Raw genomic sequence first — 7,578 nt, 5'->3', positions numbered from 1 at the left:
GCTTTGGACATGGTAAATTAGAGATGCCTAGTAGATACCTAAGTGACAGTGTTGGTAGGCAGACGGCATATGAATTTGGGGCTCAGTAGAGACTTTAGAAATACGGATACAAATTTGAGAGTCGTCAGCAAATATAAGTTCTTGGCACTGGGTGTGAACCCAGATGGAGAAGAGGCATTCTAAGAACTGAATCATATGCCATTTCATAGTGAGAGGTTGGAAAAAAAGAAGAAAATCTAACCAATGAGACCAAGAAGCAGCAGCCAGCAATAGAAGAGGGTGCGCAGAGGACATGAGAATGAGGGTAGGTTTGAAAAATATTAGTGCGAAATCAGCCTTTTCCCTCACCTCTCATAAATCAACAAGAAGAATGAACAGAAAGCTGTAAACCACATCTTTAATGGAACCACTAGAGACAGCCATAACCACAAAATAGGTCAAAGGATGCCTAAAGCAGTGGAGTATTGAACAGGGCTGTGGGAGAAAGCAGGAAGGTGAAATGAAGGGCTGAGTAGCTCAGACAGAACAATCAAAGTGTTTGATGTAGGGAACTACGCTCCAACTAACTGAGCCACACTAGCCAGGTTGTTATATTTTTATTAGTCTGTGTACTACTCAATGTGGCCAGAACCTGAGAAGTGGAATGCTGATGGTAGCAGTAGGCAATGATGGGCAAATGGCAGAATTAATTTATGCTTTCTTTATATCTCAAACCTACATGGACCTCAAGAAAGAAGGTAGATAAATACAGCCAATAAGCAATGTGATTCATTTTTCATATTGTTAAAATAATCAAAAAGCAAACTCAATCAAAATTTTCTAAAATCACTTACCATGATCTTTTTATTTGATCCTTAAAAGGAACCTTCAAATGTTCCAATGAATCGGAGAAAACTAAATCCCTTCAGCATTGTGGTAAACTGAGAGTCATGAGAGGTGCTATGTAGGCATTAAGAGCATCAAGACAAATTTCCTTCACAACAGCTTACAGATGCCCAATATTAATAGTTATAAGAGAAATACAAATCAATTCAAAACCACACTGACGTACCAACACACACCTGATAAAAGGATATTATCAGTAAGAAAATAAATAACAAGTTGTGACAAGGATGTGGAGAAAAAAGAACTCTCATTCTTGTTAGTGGGAATGTAAATTGGCACAGCCAGTGGAGACAGTATGGAAGTTCCTCAAAAAGCTGTGTTCCCAAAAATTTGAGAACCCTTATTCATAAAGATATATGCACCCCTATGTTCGTTACAGCATTATTCACAACAGCCAAGATATGCAAACAACCTAAGTGTTCTTCAATGATGATTGGATAAAGAAGATGTGGTATGTATACGGTATACCATGGAATAGTACTCAGCCATAAGAGAAGATGAAATATTGCTATTTGTGACAACACGGATGACTCTTGAGAGTATCATGCTAAGTGAAATACGTCAGATGAAAAAAGACAAGAATCATTTTATTTCACTCATATGTAGGATATAAAACAAAATGCAACAAACAAAAAAGAATGATAGTAACCAGAGGGAAAGGGAGGTGGGGGTAGAATGAAAAGGGTAAAGGGGATCAAATATATGGTGATATAGGAGACTTCTGGTGGTGAACCTGCAATGCAGTTTGCAGATGTATAATAAAGTACACCTGACATTTATATAAAGTTATTAACCAATGTTACCCACTACATTTAATTTAAAAAGCAGCTTCCAAATTTTTAATTAGCTATGCTTAAATCTAAAACAATTCCTTTTAATTGAAGAAAGCAGATATTCATAAACTGTTTCAATAATTATAAACAGAAAAAAATACTATATAAATGGGAAAAGCTTATTTCTCATTTTGAATGAATCATCTCTACATCAATATGTCAGTAAAATTCTATGAGATTTATACTTAGAAAACATATACCAAGTTTCTCAGCAAACTTTATTACTATTTTAAAGGAACTAAATTAAACTGCTGCTGTACCAAAGTCTCTGATTTCCCACTATAATATCACTTTTTCAAAAACACAATAAAGACACACTCCCATGGCTTTTCATTTCTTTGTGGGTTACATAGGAGGTCTGCATTTTTATTTTATGCTTTAGACAATTCAATATGAGTCATATATAAGATAGTCTTTTTTCCCCATTAGATGACTATGAGTTTTGCTGATAAATATTTATATTGCTTCTGTCGCCAATAAAATCTGTACTCACTTGGGCAGAGTATTAAAGAGATCTCTCAGCTTCTTTCTATACTTGGTCTTAGAATGCAGAAAATGCCAAAGGAACTTGTGAAGTTTTTCTCTTAGAGGAAAATCGAGTTTTAAAATGGTTATTACAGAAATAATATGTGCTTGTTATTAAAATAATCAAATATTAGAGAATGGTATGAAATAAACACAGTCCGTTCTCCCTGCATCTACTCTCAATCCCACTGGAAGTAGTCACTGTCCAGACATTTGTATAAAATACCAAAATATAAACATGTTTGCATAAATTTTATGATTTTCATTTTTCATCTTATACATCTTCAACTTTTTAAAAGTCAACCTTATGTTTACAACAGTCTTTTAATGCTTGTGGATTATTTCGTTGAATAGCAGTACTATCACTTATTTATTCAAGTCCTGATAATGAACACCTATATGTTTTCCAGTTGAGTGTTAGATGGGTCTATTCTTTCAATTTTTACAAACTATATTTCATTGTGCTGAACAAGTACACAAGGGAACACAAACACTTGAATGTGTATAATTTTTTGACCTATGGCAAATTCTGACTTATTTTTTTCATTTTTTATATTTATTTATTTATGGAGGGATTCATTTTCCTCTCCCACTCAGCTCTATTGAGATATCATTGACAATATTGCATAAGTTTAAGGTGAATGATGATTTGACACGTGTGTATATTGGGAAATGATTACCACAAAGTCCATACCGTCATCACATAACATTTAACTCTCTAAAAATACGGAACAGTTCACGAATTTGCATGTCATCCTTATTCAGGGGCCATGCTAACCTTCTCTGTATCATTCCTTTAGTATATGTGCTGCCATAGCAGGCACTGTCAAATATTTATTGAGAATCTATTATGTACCAGATATCGTCGGGCCAAACATATGGTGATGGAAGGAGACTAGACTTCGGGTGGTGAGCACGCAATGCAGTATACGGATGCTGTATTATAAAGTTGTGCAGCTGAAATTTACATAAGGGAGTTCTTGCAGTAAATGATCTTTCCATGTCTGACTTCTGACCTCTAGGTCCACCTATGTTTTTGCAAATGGTAGCATTTGTTTCTTTCTTGAGGCTGAATAATGCAGCAATGAACATGGGAATGTAGCTATCTCTTTACGATCCTGTTTTCATTTCTTGTATATCTACTCATAAGTGGACTCCTGGATCCTATGGTAGTTTTATTTTTAATTTTTTGAGGAATCTCCATACCTTTTTCTGTAATGACCGTACCAATTTACATGAAAAAAACGACAACAGTACATCAGGGTTCTGTTTTATCCACATCCTTGCCAACACTTGATATCTCTTGTCTTTTTTATAATAGCCATATAGCCATCCTAACAGGTATGAGGTCATATCTCATTGTGGTTACAATTTGCATCTTCTCAAATAACTAACTCTTATTTTGATAATCTTTTCTATATTTTCCTAGTCTCCATTTTATTTATTTCTGCTCTACTTTTCATTATTTTCTTTCTTTTCTTAATGTTGTTGTTCTTTTCTATTTCATTGAGTTATAAAGTTGGGTTTTTCACTTGAGATCTTTCTATTTTTTAATGTAGGCATTTATCACTATAAACTTCTCTTTCAACACTGCTTTTGCTGCTTCCCATACGTTTTGCTATGTTGCGTTTCCATTTCAGTCTCAAGACAGTTTTTATTTCCCTTTTGATTTCTTCTTTAACCCATTGGTTGTTCAGGAGCATGTTTGATATCCGTATATTTGTGAATTTTCCAAACTTCCTCTTGTTATTGTTTTCTAATTGCATACCATAGTGGTTGGGAAAAATAGTTGCTGTTATTTCAATCTTTTTAAAAATTTGTTAAGACTTTTTTTGTGACCTAACATATGATCTACCCTGGGGAATGTTCCATGTATATTGGGTAAGAACGTGTGTTCTGCTTGTGTTGGAGGGAATACTCTCTGTTTATTAGGTCTATTTGGTCTATAATGTTGTTCAAGTCTGCTGTTTCCTTACTGATTTTCTGTTCAGATGATCTATCCATTGTTGATATTTCCCACTCTTATTACAATGTTGTCTATTTTTCTTTTTAGTTCTGTTAAAGTTTGCTTGATATATTTGGGTGCTCCAATGTTGGATGCATACATATTTATGATTATTATATTTTGATTGATGTTCAATGTGTTCTGTACATAGCCCCCTCAAAGTACTTATAACCTAGGGTCATTATTATTTATTTTCGTGTCTCTCTTACTCCTAAACCATTAGTTCTTAATTTGGGGGGTGGAGGGATTTAGACACAATAAAAGATGTCAACTCTCTCTATTCTTTCTGCCTCTTAGGATACATCCCCTAAGTTTTAGGAAATTCACCTAAAACTCTGAAATACACTTATTTTTTAAAAATCCTCATTGGAGGATATTTTTTCCTTTGATTTTTAGAAGAGTGGGAAGGAGAGGGAGAGACAGAAAGAAACACCGATGTGAGAGAGGCGCATAGATTGGTTGCCTCCTGCAGGCCCTGGACCAGGGCTGGGAGTCTGCAACCGAGGCACATGTCCTTGGCCGGAATCAAACCCAGGGCCCTTCAATCCACAGGCTGACACTCTATCCATTGAACCAAATCAGCTGGGGCTGAAACACACTTTTTATCCCAATTTAACCACATCTAAACTAGACCATAAGCTTCAAAAGGCAAAAGTAGAAGTTTTTTACACTTTGCTAACTCTAAGCATCTAGTACCATGTTTGACTCAGAGTAAAAGTACTATTCATCAAATAAATATTAATTTACAAGCAAAAGAATATGCCACGTCATTCGCTAGTTTCCATTGACCAACATAATTTAATTTCATGCATGGCTTTTGAACTTCTGGTAGTTTCCCAATGCTGTTTAAGTCCATCCCAGGCTCCACTTCATTTCCTCCAAAATAAATTATGAAAAAATAAAATTAAATCAAAGGTAAGATTTCCTTCTGTATCCCATTAATAATTATTAATAATAATAGCAATAATAAATAACACTCATAATCAGATTTAGAATGTGCTCTTTAGGATCTTAAATAAGAATCACAGAACAGCCCAGCCAGCATGCTCAGTGGCTGAGCGTTGACCTATAAATCAGGAGGTCACAGTTCAATTCCCAGTCAGGGCACATAGTGGGTTTGTGGGCTGGACCTCTAGTGTGGGGTGTGCAGAAGGCAGACAATCAGTGATTCTCTTTCATATTCTCTCTCTCTCTCCCCCCCCCCTTTCTCTCTGAAACCAATAAAAATATATTTTAAAAAAAGAATTACAGAACAAACTAATAGAAGGTAGAGATCTGTAAAAGTGAACTAAGTAAATACTTCAAAGTGTTTAAAATTTCTGAAAATTTCAAAGAGCAAAAATCTTACTCTTTAAATGCTATTGTGACAAATCATAAGTCAAAACTTTAAAATCAAAGTTAAAGCTTCTATTCTTAATCCCAATCATAAAAACAAAAGATTGGTTTTATTTAAGATCTTAAATATTTGCCATGTGACAACAAACTAATTCAACTTAGGAAATAGGTCCCTGCGGTTGAAATTACACATTTTAAAAACTTAAAAGTTTAAGACTCTTCTTGTATTTCTCATTCTGAAGAATTAATCAATTGGAAAAAGAAATCCACTGACAAAAGAAAATTAAAAGCACCCTAGACTTATTCGGGAGCCATATTTTATCATCAGCAACATAAACTTCTATGAAGGCTGTTTGTCACTAATTTTTATGCAGTAAAATAATAATATGTATCCATTAATTATAAAATAAAAAATAAAATGCTTCTTTGAACTAAACTGAATGTTCATTTCACTGCACTCTCCTTTCAGGAGTGAGCTGCTATCCATACAGCTCTCTCCTGAGCTGCTATCAATGTAAAAACAAATGGAGAGAGGAGATTTATTCTAGTGTCCACTTTTTAAGCAAATTCTAACTACTCAACAAACATTCATTTTGAACATTTACCATGTACAAGATGATTTACTACATTTGGGAGAGGGCTAGATAACAAAAGACCTCTAACCTCAGCAGTCTTATGATTGAGAACTATGCCTGACCAAGATGGGTTCACATAGGGTGGATTCACTTTCTTGCCTGAAACACCACTAGACCAACATAAATATGAAGCATTGGAGTTTTGGAAAGGGGCCATAAGGCATCAAGGACAGCTTAGAATTAAAGAACAAACTATTCTGCTTTTGAAAAGACATCATTAAGAAGATTAGTAGGCAGGCCACTGGCAGGAAGAAAATATTTGCAAAGCACGTGCTTGATAAATGATTTGTACCCAGAATATATAAAGAACATTCAAAATTTAGTAATAATAAATCAAACAGCCCAATTTAAGAAGTGGGAAAAATTTGAATAGACACTTTACTAAAGAAGACATATGAATGGAAAAATAAACACAGTAAAAGATGTTCAACTTCGTACATTTTGGAGATATGCAAATTAAGACCACAATGAGATTTTATCACAATGTGCTGGAATGACTGAGATTAAAGGCTGACCATAGTAAGTTTGGGTGAGGAAATGCAGTTCTCATGCACGGATGGCAGAAATGTACAAAAAGTAAAATCAGCTTGGAAAACAGTATAACAGTTTCTTAAAAATTAAATATACAACTACCATATGGTCTAGACTTTCCATTCCTAGGAATTTACCCCCAAGAAAGGAAAGCATATATCTATACAAAGACTTGTACATAAAAATTCATAGCAGCTTTATTTATAATAGCCTAAACTAGAAACATTCCACTTATCCCTCAACACTTGAATACATAAACAAACAGTGGCATATCCAGAAAATGCAGTACCACTCAGCAATAAATAAAAAGAGTAAGCTATTGGTACATATAAAAACATGGATGAATCTCAAAATAATCAGGGAAAAATCTGAGGGAAAAAGCCAGAGTAAAGAGTGCATTCAGTATTATTGCATTTTTACAAAATTCTGGAAAATTCAAACTAATCTGTTATGATAACCACTTACTGATGGCCTGAGAAAGAAAGGGTGTGAGGCACCCTTTACAACGGGACACAGGGAATGTTTGGGGGGAATGGAAATGCTCATTATCTTCATTATTGTGATTTCATGTATGTATAACATGTTAAAATTTGTCAAAATGTACACTTTAAATGCCAATGTGTCAATTACACTTGAATAAAACAGTTTAAAAACATTTTTAAGAAGGGCACACAGAAAAAAGAAGGTTATGATTTTGCAGGCACAGTCAACATGTAAGCATGGAACTCTGCGCCCCAGCAGAGTTGTTGGGGAACAAAATACACAGAAGAGATAAAGAATAATTGTAGCTAAGCACTCAAGCAATGAGGGAACATTTTTTAAAAATATA

At 34.5% G+C, this 7,578-nt stretch overlaps 1 non-coding gene across 1 annotated transcript; it reads right to left on the bottom strand.

Annotated features, from left to right (window-relative positions):
- Window positions 1-2,963: 2,963 nt before the first annotated feature.
- On the bottom strand, window positions 2,964-3,067 carry LOC139020190 (U6 spliceosomal RNA). The gene has a single exon (XR_011473211.1). It is a non-coding gene; the product is annotated as a U6 spliceosomal RNA (small nuclear RNA).
- Between the last annotated feature and the right edge of the window lie 4,511 nt (window positions 3,068-7,578).

The sequence above is a fragment of the Myotis yumanensis genome, unplaced genomic scaffold, assembly GCF_028538775.1.
Source record: "Myotis yumanensis isolate MYYU_CA2020_CCGP unplaced genomic scaffold, mMyoYum1.0.hap1 SCAF_11, whole genome shotgun sequence".
In the NCBI taxonomy this organism is placed as follows: domain Eukaryota; kingdom Metazoa; phylum Chordata; class Mammalia; order Chiroptera; family Vespertilionidae; genus Myotis; species Myotis yumanensis.
Note: the sequence above shows the minus strand (reverse complement) of the source record. Positions and strands in the feature narration are given on the sequence as shown.